This window comes from Miscanthus floridulus, chromosome 10 (assembly GCF_019320115.1).
Source record: "Miscanthus floridulus cultivar M001 chromosome 10, ASM1932011v1, whole genome shotgun sequence".
NCBI lineage: Eukaryota > Viridiplantae > Streptophyta > Magnoliopsida > Poales > Poaceae > Miscanthus > Miscanthus floridulus.
In genome coordinates this window covers 44,046,896-44,062,156 of record NC_089589.1, presented here as the reverse complement: position 1 = coordinate 44,062,156, position 15,261 = coordinate 44,046,896, and the positions used below count along the sequence as shown (strand labels likewise).

The 15,261-nt window shown below is 45.3% G+C and overlaps 1 long non-coding RNA gene across 3 annotated transcripts; it reads left to right on the top strand.

Annotated features, from left to right (window-relative positions):
- Nucleotides 1-9,187: 9,187 nt before the first annotated feature.
- On the top strand, nucleotides 9,188-14,784 carry LOC136490121 (uncharacterized). Of its 3 annotated transcripts, XR_010767528.1 has the most exons (7): nucleotides 9,188-9,594; nucleotides 10,115-10,285; nucleotides 11,471-11,614; nucleotides 12,602-12,731; nucleotides 13,289-13,394; nucleotides 14,024-14,115; nucleotides 14,209-14,784. It is a non-coding gene; the product is annotated as an uncharacterized lncRNA (long non-coding RNA). The 3 variants fall into 3 exon arrangements; XR_010767526.1 differs by lacking the exon at nucleotides 13,289-13,394; XR_010767527.1 differs by having other exon boundaries at nucleotides 12,602-13,394.
- The last annotated feature ends 477 nt before the right edge of the window (nucleotides 14,785-15,261 follow it).

Genomic DNA, 15,261 nt, shown 5'->3' with positions numbered 1-15,261 from the left:
AAACACCGTGTAAACGGCCTAAACGCTAAACGAAGGGCGACCGTGTAAAGACCGTCTACCATTTAGGAAAACATTGATCTTACTAGGATCCCTTTAAAGTAAACAATCAGAATATGTTTTGGATATTAATGTCCTCGCCAGGTTGGAACCTCTACGTCATCCATGATCTCAGATCAAGCTCTACCATCGATCTTAATTGACCTAGTGCCGACTTTAAATGTTATTCATGCCATCATAATCCTTTATAGTATAGTTTATGGCCAAACATATCCTTATTTAAAAAGTACAAATGAGAGTTAATAAAATATACAATAAGCACAAGAGTTCCGATTTATCTTGAGAACATAAATAAGTAGCAATTAATAAGACTATAATTCAAAAATGAACACTTAGATTCATGGCGTCATAAGATATGAGTTGCAACAACATCCACCAAACTTTAATCTAATATTTCAAATAAATGCGTATTAAAAATAAACATTTTAGAGGTGCCTTGAAAAGGAACAAACTACGGATATGGATGACTAAACATATGGTTATCACAACTAGATAGAGAGTACAAAGTATCTATTGCTTCTCTTGTGTTAGAAAATGAACAATGTATAAACTGTGTAATTTAATATAAGTATTTTTTATTTGCTTGAGATATTAAACAATGACTAATGCTTACGTCCACAAAGATTCTGTCCCGTGCGAGAGCTCGGGTTAGAGGGCAATTTAAATTTGTACGTGAATTAGCCTTCTAATTTATTATATGTCCACATGGTTCAATTAATAAATAGGGACATCCAAAACGCCCATATATTAGACAAAGTCAGCCGTACTGGAACACAAAACAAAGGAAGAAAAAGAAAACACACAACCGTTGAATCAAATTAATGTTACAAAATGTTACATTATTATCAAATTAATGTTACGTTATCAGCCATTACCATCTCTCTCAGTCATGCTAATGACAATTTTGCACATACGTGTAAATCAAGATTCAAATAAATAAAACTTGATTATATGAAGTAATTTTTATTAGTTACTATGTATTAAATAAATAGGGTTTTTATTGCCTAAGTATCTCCATGTTAGCCCATGCGGGAGGATGGGTTGATGAACTAGTGTGCAGGAGCGGAGCCCAATGGAGGAGAAACTGGGCTCCCGGCCCCTTGCCTGCATCAAAAAACTGAAGGCCCATGAAGCAACCAGTATGATGAGTATTAGCTAACTGGCCCATGAAGCAACCAGTATACTCCTTGTTTTTAAAACAAGCTAGAATACGGCCCTCGTTAGCTGGCTAGTGGCCGCTAACGTTCTACGCATTATTTATTTTTTATTTCTTAAAATAAAATGAATTACTGTAGCATTAGTGTAGTAACAGTTAGCATTGGACAAATTAGCCCCCCTATATTTTAGTTCACCCTCCACCAACAAACAATCAGAGGCGCACGATAGGGAAGCACCAGGCGCAAAACCGTGTTATGCGTGTTAATCTATTCTTAGACGGAAAAGCTCCATTTATGTGGCACTTCACCAATAGAGACGCCTAACAACCCTTTAGGAGAATCACGGCAGATTTGGTCCATTCAACTAGCTCTGTCGTGTATGCAGGTTTGGTCAATTCACCTAGCTCGAATATCTCGTGATCTTATCACCTGGGTTGTTACCGTGACAACACAAACACACATGTTTACAAGGTTATTATCCTTTAAGAGGGGTTATGTTTTCTGTGTCGAGAAACGCGAGAGTCGATCTAGGGATTGAACTCGCGTCCGGTACAGTGGTTCATACAGCAGCAGCCAGCGAACCAACCGTCCGAGCTAGTGCTCGATCTCGTTGTCCGTGTGGAGTTGGGGTGATCGGAGTAGGCTCGTCGATAGCTTCGGATTGGGGTTGCCAAGTTCCATTTGTAGGTTGAGGTTGGCTAGTGGTGGACCCTCGATTACTTGCCGGGATAATTCCAAGGCGGCGGACGTCGCGCTCTTGCCTGTTGGAGCAGAACGCACTCCAGAGCTCGGATCGCGCCGGCGAAACGATGGTGATCACGGCGAGTCTAACCTAGCAGATGTAACAGACAAGAGGATGTGGCGCTACCAACTTCGCAGCTTTCCCGGTCTTTGTTCCTTGTTATTTATACACAAGTCTCACGATCTTAACAACCGTGACGCCCTCCCGCGCCATGTCGTGCAAAGAACGCAACACCGTTCGAGCGGTGCGTGCTACGTGCGCCCGGCACGCCACAGCGCGGTGACTGACCGACAACGGGCTGGACCGTGATCATGCACGCCTAAGATCACGCCCATCCCCTACTCGACCATTACAGACTCCAACTGATACGAGATTACATTTATTTGTGCATCAATTTAGCTAACAAATCACCCCCTAAACTTGATGCACACTGACGACACCTAATGCACTCCTGAACTCCACGAACTTCACTCGTCCCAGCGACTTGGTGAAGATGTCGGCGACCTGATCTCCTGTCCCGACGTGTTCAACCTCCACCTTGCCTTCCTCGATGCACTGACGAAGAAAATGATACTTAGTATCAATGTGCTTGCTTCGATCATGATGCACCGGATTCCTGCTGAGTGCTATCGCAGACATATTATCCATGTGCAGCTTCACCGTCGTCTCCCTCGTTCCCAGCATATCTGCAATCAGCCGGCTAAGCCATACGCCTTGACAAGCTACTGCCGCCGCTGCCACATACTCCGCTTCACAGGAAGACAAGGCAACGATCCTTTGCTTCTGTGACGCCCAGGTAACAAGACTGCTCCCGAGGAAATAGCCAACACCCGTAGTGCTCTTCCTATCCTCGATGTCTCCAGCAAAGTCACTGTCACTGTACCCAATTAGAATTGGTTTCAGCTCAGCTCCCCTCTCATACTTGCAGCCGTACCCCATGGTACCCTTGAGATACCTCAGAATGTGTTTTACAGCGGCCCAATGTTCTTTGCCCGGTGCCTCCATGTATCTGCTCACAACACCAACTGAAAATGCCAAATCAGGTCGAGTGTTAACAATATACCTCAGGCTGCCGATTATACTCCTGTATCCCGTAGGATCCATTGCCTCTCCATTCTTCAGCTTGCTCAGTTTCAATCGACATTCCATTGGAGTATCACATGAGTTGCAGTTCCCCATTCCAGCCACTTCTAGTATCTTTGCTGCATAGGAACTCTGACACAGAGTGATGCCATTTGCATCCTGCTTAACCTCTATGCCCAGGTAATAGCTTAAGAGCCCCAAGTCACTCATGCTAAACTTCTTCTTCATCTCAGACTTGAAATTCTTGATGTCTTTCACATCTGGTCCAGAGATGATCAAATCATCGACATAAACTCCCACAAGCAGAAAAGAGTTCTTGCTGTTTCTTCTATAAACAGCATGATCCAACTTGCTCCTGACAAAACCAAGAGCCACGAGTTCACGGTCAAGTTTTACATTCCACGCCCGTGGTGCCTGCTTCAAACCTTAGAGTGCCTTTTTCAACTTGAGCACCTTATCTCCATTGTCGACTACAAAACCTGGAGGCTGTTGCACGTACACGGTTTCAGAGAGATCACCATTCAAAAAAGCTGATTTTACGTCCATATGATGAACCTCCCATCCACCTTGAGCTGCAAGTGCCAACAACACCCGTACAGTTTCAATTCTGGCCACCGGAGCGAAAACCTCATCAAAATCCACTCCAAAACGCTGAGCATAGCCTTTAGCAACTAGATGTGCTTTATACTTGACCACATTCCCCTCAGGATCTTTCTTGACCTTAAAAACCCATTTCAGGCCAATCGCTTTGTGTTTGGGTGGCAACACACTGACATCCCAAGTTCGGTTAGCCTCAATCGCTTGCATTTCTGCCCGCATGGCTTGCCTCCAGCACTCCTCCGACATTGCCTCTTGTACTGATCTTGGTTCCTCAGCAGCAACAAGGCAGAGTCCACTATATTCAAAATCCTGAATTTCTTCAGTATCATCTAGCAGATCAGCGATCGTTTTGTACCGGAGTGGATCACCTTCTGAATCCACGGACTGACTAGTGGGTGGCGTGGCCCACTGTATCAATGGTGTACCCGAATTGGAGTTAGGAGTCCCAGGTGGTGTGTTTGATGCACCCCCTGCTGATGGAATTGACGCAGCAGGCGAAACCGACTCGAAATCGGGCACCGCAGCTTCCTCAGATCCCGTTGCCAGACCGGGAACAGTGTCAGTGTCATCCCACTGAACCTGAAACATATCAGTTGTCTCCGCTGCCTGTTTCGCCTTCCCAATTCCATGGCTTTTTCTCATCAAAGATCACATCACAAGCCACCATGAGCTTGTCCTTCACTGGATCATAAATACGATAACCTTTTGTCCCCGGCTCATAGCCAAAGAACACACCTGGTGTTGATCTGTCAGTTAACTTGCTTATTCCCGGGCCGGCCTTCTTTGCATAAGCAACACAGCCAAACGTCCTCAAGTGCTTGATCCCGGGTTTTCTGCCAAACCAAGCCTCATAAGGAGTCATACCGCTCAAACTCTTAGTCGGAGAGCGATTGAGAATATATACTGCTGTTTTCACAGCCTCCCCCTAGAACCGAGGTGGTACTCCCATACTCTTCAGTAAACACCTCGCCATCTCCACTATCGTCTGATTCCTCCGTTCCACAACACCATTCTGTTGCGGAGTATAGGGCGTAGTTGTGTGCAGAACACCACAAACGCCCCGGAGTTGAACTCGCCACCGCGGTCCGTTCTGAGCGCCTTTAGGTGACGGCCTGACTCCAATTCAGCCGCTGCCCTGAACCTTTTGAAACATGCCAGCGCTTCATCTTTTCCCGCCAGCAATTCCAGCCACATATAGCGGCTGTGATCATCAACCACGATCATGAAATAGGACTTGCCTCTAGGTGTGATTGGCGTGATCGGGCCACAGAGATCCATGTGCACCAGCTCGAGTCCAGCAGACTCTATTGCATAATCCATTTAGTCACGTTTAACAATTATTTTATGTTGAGCATTGCAGCATCTATCCAAAATGCATCCCAAACCATAGGGACTGAAAAGAAATGATTTTGAACTATGGTTGGACTGTGGGTTCATTTTTGGAAAATGCAGGGGCTAAACTGCAAAATGCGCTTGGCTGATCGAGGGTTGACCGTGTTGCCGCTGGCTGGGCGCGATGTGGCGTGCGCTGGTTGGCTTGGTGCACCACGTGTGCGGTGGGCATAGTGTGCTAGCGCTATGGACCAGTTATAAACCCCGAAGGGGTACGCGATCTTGGTCGCTGATCAAGGAATGGATGACACAGAGGAAATGGGGAACTTTCCCCTGGCCGTACTATTCCAGCGACGGTGGCACCATTGACGCCGACGAGCCAACCATGGCGGCGGATGCTGGGGTTGTGGTTCCAGCCACCTCGATCCAAACCGAATGCATAGAAATGAAGAGCGGGACCATGCAAACTCAGCAGGGTACAAAACAAGGATGGCTAGCACATCGAGACGACGGCTCCCACGGTGGCACCATGGCCAGGATGAACGGGAGCTCCCCTAAGCGGCACTCCAAGGCACTAATCTCAAGGCCGATATGACGGGGAGGTCGAGGGGCTCACCGCGGGTCCGAGGAAGATGTTCGTGGCATCCAAGAAGGCTTCGAAGGGTCTGATCGACGATGACGGTGAGCTGGAGAGAGAAACCGCTACCGGGGAGCTCGGGAATGCCAAACCATGACTAAATCATGAAGAAGAAGGTACCTATGGTCGCGACGGGGCACGATGAAACTCCTGAGTATGACCTCGTCGATGAGCGAGCATCGGAGCAGCGAATTACAGGGTGGTGGTGCGAGCTCGGGTGGTGAGTGGAAAGAGAGGGAGGGGCTCTACAGTGGGTCTTATAGGCAAGTGGGGGCACGGTAGATGGGGAAACAGGCGCGGCATCAATTGCTCGACATCAATGCGGGATTTGAACGCCTGCCTTGGCTGGCTCGGGGGTGCGGTGGGCGGCCATGGATGGCAAGCGCCATCATCAGACAGTGAAGAAGGAAGGGGACGGGAGGGACTGACGTGCCGGTCCCATGATGCATTGAGTGGAGAGGGGGACCGGCAAGTGCACGGATGCGGGCTCGGAGCAGGCCTTTGCCTGGGCCGATGATGCGCCGAGCTAGGATGCAGTGCGCGTGCGCACATGCGGTGAAGAGATGGCGCTAGAGCGGGCCGCCGAGCAGGCCGCGCTGCCAGGCCACGTGGCGAATTAGGAGGTGGGAAGGGAGGCGCGGGGCTGGTCCACCAATGGCCCTGGGCCAGAATGGGGTGCGGGTAAAGAAAAGAAAATAGAAACTTTTTTCATTTTCTAGTTTTTACAAACTTGCTCCAAATTCAAACTAGATTTGAATTCAAAGCCACTCAACTCTAACACTACACTCAGACAAAAACCAAAATGCCTCGGCATGAATGCAACAATCATGTTACTAAATCTTATAGTAAATTTTAATTTGCCAAAAATTATTATTTAACCTAGTTTAAAATGAATAAAAAATAATTAAATGCTCAAATTTAATTACTAAATTATAATAAATTTTTAGGGTGTTACATCCTAACCTTCGAGGTGGTGGACTTTTCGGGATCCTACCATGCCATCTTGGGGCGGCCATGTTACGCCAAGTTCATGGCGATCCCCAACTACACCTACCTCAAGCTAAAGATGTCGGGACCGAACGACATCATCACCGTGGGTAGCACCTTTTCGCACGCCTACACGTGTGATTGCGAGCATTATGAGTTCGCCATTGCCGTCATCAACTCTACCGAGCTCCCGGAGCTCGGGAATTTGGCGACTCCAGTAGTCCCCGACTGCAGTGAGCCAACCTCCTCAAGTGCCTTCCATCCAACCGAGGAAACCAAGGCACTGGAGATCGACCCCACCGACCCGACCAAGATGGTTCGGGTCGGGACCAAGCTCCTGGCCAAATAGGAAAGCGAGCTCGCCAACTTCCTACGCGCAAATCGTGATGTCTTCGCATGGAAGCCTTCCGACATACTGGGCATACCGAGAGAGGTCACCAAGCACACACTACGCGTTGTCCCGGGCTCAAAGCCCACCAAGCAACACCTGCGTCGCTTTGACGATGAGAGGCGTAGGGCCATAGGCGAGGAAATCACCAAACTTCTGGCAGTCGGATTCATCAAAGAGGTATACCACTCCGACTAGCTAGCTAATCCTGTTCTTATGAAAAAGAAGAATGGGAAATAGAGAATGTGTGTTGATTATACTAGCCTCAACAAAGCATGTCCGAAGGACCATTTTCCTTTGCCACGCATAGACCAGATAGTCGACTCCACCTTAGGATGTGAAATCCTCTCTTTTCTGGATGCCTATTCAAGCTACCACCAGATCACGATGAAAGAGTCCAATCAGATCGAGACTTCTTTCATCACCCCGTATGGTTCATACTATTACAAAACCATGCCTTTCGGTCTAAAGAGCGCTGGCACCACCTATCAATGGTGCATGCAGCGATGCTTCGCCGACCAAATCGATCCGCCCAACCAACCTGACCAAGTCGAATGGCCAAAACCAACGATCGCCATTTATGTTGATGACATAATGGTGAAAACAGCTCAAGCTAGTGACCTGATCGCAAACTTGGCCGCCACATTTGTGAACCTTCAAAGGTTCAGCATTAAATTGAATCTCGAAAAATGTGTTTTTGGGGTTCCGAAGGGGAAGCTGCTCGGATACATCATGTTCGAGCACAACATCGAAGCCAACCCTGAGCCAGTTCATGTCCATTTGCAACATGGGCCCTATATGTAACATCAAGGGCATACAAAGGCTCAATGGCTATCTGGCCGCCCTGAGCCGGTTCATATCCCGACTAGGTGAACAAGGGATGCCTCTCTATAAACTTCTCAAGAAGATAGACGCATTCGTCTGGACAGAGGAGGCACAACAGGCTTTAGAAAGCCTCAAAGCATCACTAACGTCGGCACCAATCCTCGTCGCTCCTGAACGGGGAGAATCTCTCCTCCTCTACATCGCGGCAAGCAACCATGTTATGAGTGCCGCCCTCATCGTCGAGAGGGAGGAGCCAAGACACCCCCTGAAGGTCCAACGAACGGTGTACTTTGTCGGTGAGGCACTCGCTGACTCCAAGGTTCACTACCCCTAGGTCTAGAAGCTTCTATACGCCGTTTTGATGGTGACACAGAAGCTCCTGCACTACTTCACCGATCACGAAGTCATCGTCGTCACTTCGTAACCACTGGGAGACATCGTCTGCAACTGTGAAGCCGCGGGATGAATCTCCAAATGGGCTCTTTAGCTCATGGGCCACGACATCAGGTATATCCCTTGCACTGCTATTAAGTCTCAGGCTCTCGCCGACTTCATCGCCAAATGGACGAAAGTCCAGCTCTTGACCCCGGACGTCACCCATGAGTACTGGATGATGTACTTCGACGGGTCGGTCATGGCACCTGGCTCGAGGGCTAGAGTGGTTCTGATCTCCCTAGATGAGAGCAGGCTCCGCTACGTGATCTGTCTCTATTTTTTAGCCTCGAACAATGCCACGGAGTACGAAGCCCTCATCAATGGACTACGCATCGTCGTCGAGCTCGGCGCTATGCGGCTGTATGTCCACGGCAACTCAAATTTGGTCATCGACCAAGTCATGAAGGAGTCCTCCTGCAAGAGCCCTCTCGTGGCAGCATACTGCCAGGAGGTTCGCAAGCTCGAGGACAAGTTTCGAGGGATCAAATTGCATCATGTCCCCCGAAAGGACAATGATCACTACACCACAACACCGCTTCACCGTCCGACATCTGACGCTAAAAAATATATTTGGCGATAGATGATCTGACGCTAAAGATAACTCAGAGACCATCTGACGCTAAATCCTCATTTACTGATTGATTGTCTGTCGCTATAGATATTCATATTTACCGTTAATCCGTCTGTCGCTAAAAAGAGATACACGGTAGATCTGTCTGTTGCTAAAAAAATGGACCCCACACCTAGCTCGCACTATATCATTTTATTTTTTGCTGGGCTGCCCAATCTTCCGCTGGCCTGGACGGCCTGCTAGGCCACTGGACGTCCCATGGCCGTCCGATCGGATCAGACGATCCACATCATTCCTCAGCTGGTGAAAACCAGTACAGTCGGTCTCCTCCAAACCCTAAATTCTATTTTCTCATCCCCTCCTGTCTCCCTCACAAGCAGCAGGCAGAGCGACCTGGTGGCGGCGCGGCCCTCCCCGCGGGCGAACCAGAGATGCACCAGGGCTCGGGGCGTCGGCAAGACCTCCCCGCATCCCTCCGCGCGTGCAACGCGGTCCTGACGGTGGCATGACCCTCCTCGCTGGCACGACATCGATCTGGCCGAGGGCGGCGTGGAGGAGGCCCCTCGGCGGAGGCAGAAAGCGTGGCCCTGGCACGGGCGGCGGCCAGGCGTACGGGTCCGGCAGTGGCCATGGAGGCATCGCATGGGCGCGGGCGCCGGGTGCGGGGAGAGGTCGTGGAGTGGGTAGCAATGCGGCCAAGTACGCCTGGCCCGTGCCCGCGTCTGGCGAGGGCGGTTGCGCTTTCTCCCAAGGAGGCGCTGAGTTCGTCGGGTTCCGTTGGTAAGTTCATCTCCAGATTTACTCGCGCGAATCGTGCAGCTTGTTCCGTTAGTCTATTTCTGGTGTCGAGAATATTTTAAGGTTCCGTTCTGTGATACTCTGTTCTATTTCTATGAGCGTTTCTGGTTTCTTCACCGTGGTCGACAGTAGAGTAATCATCGCTTATCAAATTTCTAGTGTGGTATATATTGTTCTTGCAATTTTCGTTGTCTGCTTGCTGCTGTCATACATGTGGTCGACAGTAGATCTATTGCTGCTGCTGTGATTCATGTGGGCACTGAAGCTAGCAATTTTCGTTTTTGTTCACACTGAAACTGCATATAAAAACTGTTGGATTGTGGTGAATGAAGGCAGCCAAATTTAAACAAAAAAATATATATTTTTGATGTGATTAATTATATTCAAGTTTGAGATATGGCATGACAAGGTCTTGCTTTTTTTTGGCTAAAGTAGAAATTTCAACAGTTTCCGTTTGTTATGAGTCCCTGATGCTTTTGTTCAATATTGAAACTTTTCTCAGGTGTGTTCAGTTCAGTCCCCTGTCGAGGCCTTGGATAAGCTAACAACAAGAAGGGCAAATCTCATCAATGATCATAACAAAGCCGGTTCATTAACAGCACAACAAGGTGCAGACCAGCTGCATCAACGTCGTCCTCTAACTGCTTGCACCCAACAAATTTAACCATTCCAGGTACACACTCAATACTAGTTAGTATTGATGATTGTCTTATTGCAGCCTCTGTTACATATTCTCTGTTTTTACTCTGCATCACATTTGGCTGTTAATATGATTTTTAATATGTTTTTACTCTGTTACATATTTGAGAATCCATGTTGTCCAGACTAGTAGTGAAGAACTGAAGGTTCTGAGTCTGCACTTTACATTTCACAGAAACTCAGTGATATCTACTTAGCCATTTGCATCCTTTGATCTGGTCACTTTTTTGGGACCTGATCACATCCTTGGAAGATGATGCTTTTGGTAGACAGAGGAACTAGATTATCTCTTTACATGTCTTAAGGTGCACATACATTTCATTATTAGCTCTGTACCACCATTATTAGCTTCATATCACTTGCCATTGTACCATGCTTACAGACTACAACCGGTAGCACAATACTCTTGCATCTCAGGACCACACATTTGTATGAACCCAAACCATGAATTTAGGTAGCCTTAGAATGTAGCTTGTAGATGTCAGTAAGAATTAGAATGTATTGGTCTATTACTTAATATACTTATTATGCAGTATTCGATATTGCGATTTGGTTGTAGGATCTGTGAACTATGAAGAGGGATGGAAGCATTGCTTTTATTACCAACGATCCTTGTCAAATTATAGTTCTTTTTGTTTTTATTGTACTTATGCATGTCAGTTTGCAGTTATTTTTGGTGAATCCAGTGATGCGTTTGAAGGTTAACTGACTAGCTTGGGGATAAGCAAGAGTTGGGATTGCATATCGATTACATTAAGCCATCAAGAGTGCACTGGATATATAATAAGTTACTAAAAACACAATAAAAATTGCAGAAACTAAATGGAACTGACAAGACTACACTAAATATGTAAACCTAAGCTTGGGGATAAGCAAGAGTTGGGATTGCATATCGATTGGCAGATAAGTAGTATATGTATTTGTTGTATGAATTTGTAGCAAAAATTCAGCCTTGATTTTGTGTCCAGATAATTAGCTCCGACTGATAGTTGTGATGGATGGCTTGTACTTCTAGTAAATTGATGGCAAATGTACTCTACTTCCTGCTTTTAGCCATCTACTTTTCCATCTACACTTTCTTCAGGGATTTAAGCATGATATATCTATGACAAATAAATCTGGTGATGAAAGCTTACTAGTTTAATTTGTGCAATTACAGGCTATTTGGAATAAGTTTCAGCACCAGTTTGAGACAGCTGTTGTGCTTTCAATCCTACATATATGATGACCTCATGCAGTCATCTTTGATCTTCAAATTAGCAGGTCAGCAGTAGAGCGACAGCAACTCAACATTGTTTTTTTGGTAAGACCATTGCTTTCCTGTCCTTTGCATGTTGACAGGAGCTGCAGCTCACTTCAGTTTCCATTCAAGCAATTTTTTTACTTAGTGTGCTGGCCAATAGTGCAAGAGAGCTTGTGTTTGCATTTTGTTTAGTCATTAGTTTGGTTGTTTTAACTGCAATGTTGCTCTTGGGTTTATTTTTCCACATGTTAACTATATAGCTTTCATTAGCTAGTTAATTAGTTATCGTTCATTTCCTTAGCTATATAGCTTCCATGTGAACTGTATTGAACATTATTAGTGGGCTGAATTTTGCTTTATTGTCTTTATAATTTTTTCTATTTACCTTGCTGGCATAATATAAATTTTGGAGATCTACCTTGCTGGCATAATAATATATAGGACGTGCTTGGTTTCACTAGATGGCTTGCCTAGCCTGGCCTCACCTGGCTAGCACGAGGTAAGACAACTTTGCCTAGCCAGGAGAGCCAATTTGACTCTCTCAGATGGCAAGGCAAACCTTGCCTACACAAACTTCGAGGTAGTTAGGCAAGATAACCAAACAAGCAAGATTGTTCTATATCCTTGCTCAGCAAGGTCAAACGGTACCTGACCAAAAAACCAAGCAGCCTCATAGTAGAGCTTGTGAAGTAGATGATTTTGCAATGCTAATGGAGTTTTGGAAACTCTGCATGATCCATTTCCACTCACATAATCAGTTCAACTTATGATCTGCGAAAGCAAGAAAATGTTGAAATACTGGGTCCTGTCAAGTGTATGATTCGCTATTTCACTGTATAAATAAGGTTACAGTTTCTCACAAGTATGGTATGTAGAGGCATTATGGCTTGGGAACTTGAATCCACAATAGTCCAGTTGATCTCTTATTCCCTGCCATATCGATCTGAATAAGCTTGTTCTAGAGATTGTAGCAATGAAGTTACACTTCGTCTAGAATTCTTGACTGCAATTTCATGTGATATTTAATTTATTTTGCTCTCTTGGCAGCGCTAACGGATAAAGGTAAGTTTCTTTTGGCTGCTCGAAGGTTCAGACAAGGAGCACATACAGAATATATCATCTCTTATGACTATGATGATCTGCACCCAAGAACCAGTTCATATGTTGGAAAGTTGAGGTAAGGTCTAATCATTCCAGAACATTGATGGATTGTGGCAGCTTTTCCTTGTTTTTCAGTCAGTCAGTCACCTGTTACATAGAGCTATTTGTATGAAAACAAAGAACCAATTCAATCTATTGGATAATCTACTCCAAATGCTGTCCATGTTTACTATCTTAGTCCTCCAGAGTAAGAATTATACAGTACTTGTAGGATTTCTTTTTAATATTTTTTGTTGATCTGCCCCTAACTTTGCTTGGGTCTAAGAAGCTTTGTTGTTGTTTATCTGCCCTGCAACTTATTGTTTCTACCTTGTTATCTGCCCTGCAACTTATTGCCCTCAATTGATGAATCGATGTTTTCCTTAGACCTTTCACTGATATATCTGACAAAGTGGTTTCTTATATTCGAGTATATTCTGTGCATTTAAGATCCAGAATGCCAATCTATGAATCTGTATGTTAATTTTTCTTACACTTGAATGAAACCTGATGGATTGCAAACTTTGGCAATCAGAAACTTTGGCCATCAGGTCTAACACATGGCTGACCATAGATTTCTTGCATTTTTGTTAGACTTGATGCCACACCTGCACCTGCACAATTGTGAGACGATGGCCTGCTGCTGTTTCCTTTCCTCCTCCTCCTCCTCGTAACGTCTCACTAGCTAGCTAAACTTTAGGTGAAGTTATACAACCCCACTGTCATGATAAGCTATAACTGCCGCTTTGAGTTTTGTTACTTTGTCCTTCATTGCTGAGACTTTTCTCTTCCTATATGTTGTTTGAGCTATCCTTATATGGTTTTCAGTTTATGCTAATGTTGAGTTTATGCTAATGTTGCTTGTCCCGGTTTTGCATTGAATTGGCTTCTTTGTTGGTAGCAGTATGTTCTTTTGCATATGCAGTCCATAGTTATGATACTTCCCATTTTTTAACACATTACAAGAATTGTTGGTTTTGTCCTTTGGAGAAGGTAATTGCAATGCTAGTTTATGTAGCTTGTCAACTGTATTCTCAGTGCTTTTCTGTGCTTTCTTCACAGGATTTGCCATCGGGAAGACTAAGACTGACTAAATGTTGACTTAGTTCAAATAGTGACTTAGTTCAAATAACTTGGAATGGTTGATTCTTGCTGTCAAATAAAACTGTTTTTGCATTTTCATGCAACTTGTACCACTCAGATTATGTCCTTGTCCCTGTTTTATTTTAACTTATCTTCAGAGTTTTATTATTTGAACTTGTCAAAGTATGCTCCAAATGCCCCTGTTCACTGATCATGCACTGTCGTCTGTGGTTTAAAATTACTCAGGGCTAGATGCATCTATTTCTGTTCTGGTGGATTCAATATATGCTTCACAGACGGCAGGAGATGGTTACTGTGGCAATTTGTCTGACTATGAGGTTCGTCTTAGGTGAACTGTCCATACAAGTCTGCAATAAGATTTAGTTCTAATTTAATGGTCTGATAATGGAACTGTGTTTGCAATACTGCAGGATAATTCCTATGGAGGGTAAACAAGGGAAGGTTCATGGATGGGAACAAAAAAAGAGAAAGAGATATGGAGGTCAAGCACAGGGAAGTAGAGGCCCATTAGATGGTAGCGCTGATGAACCCATGCCGCTCCCAAATCCAATGGTTGGATTTAGCTTGCCAGATCAGTGGCCAAGACCAGTGAACAGAGATCTACCTTCACAAGCTATGGGTCCACCATACTTCTACTACGAGAATGTTGCTCTTGCTCCAAAAGGTGTCTGGACTATCATATCAAGATTCTTGTATGATATTCAGCCGGAGTTTGTGGACTCGAAGTACTTCTGTCCTGGTGCCCGGAAAAGAGGTTATATACACAATTTGCCACTTGAGAACAGGTCACCTCTCCTCCCTAAACCTCCAAGGACAATATCCGCAGCATCAGTACTCTAAACTGTATTACTTTAGCTACAAGTAAAATAAGTAGTACCATCAGTACCATGTGTAATATAAATATGCATAAGCTCTTTGGAAACATCAACATGTGTAATATACATATATATGTGTAGGCGCGCGATGGCGCGCGCCATTCACTAGTGTATGTTTGTTCTTAGTTGTGCAGTGACATTTGTATTATTGTGGACAATTGTTGATGGATTAATTTTTATTTTTTTAACCATTTAAAATTGTTTCGTTGGACTGTCTGTCGCTAAAACCATATGTACCATCGCACAGTTTGTCGCTAAAAAGTAGCAATGGACTATCTGTCGCTATAAATATTTAGGGCAGCAGACTATCGGACGCTAAAAGTACTGTCTGACGCTAAAGATTTTTAGCGACAGGACTTACAGCGTCTGCAGAAGTCTGACGCTATAAGTTTTTAGTGTCAGATTGTCTGTCGATGTAGCCGCTTTTAGCGTTAGACCGTCCATCGCTAATCTTGGTGTTGTGGTATAGTGGATGCCGCCGACTTCCTCATGAAATTGGCTGCCAGGCGGGTTCCGTCTCCAGATGGGGTCTTCATCAACGATCTCCACAAGCCGTCTACCCACGTTTTCGAGGATCCAACCTAAATG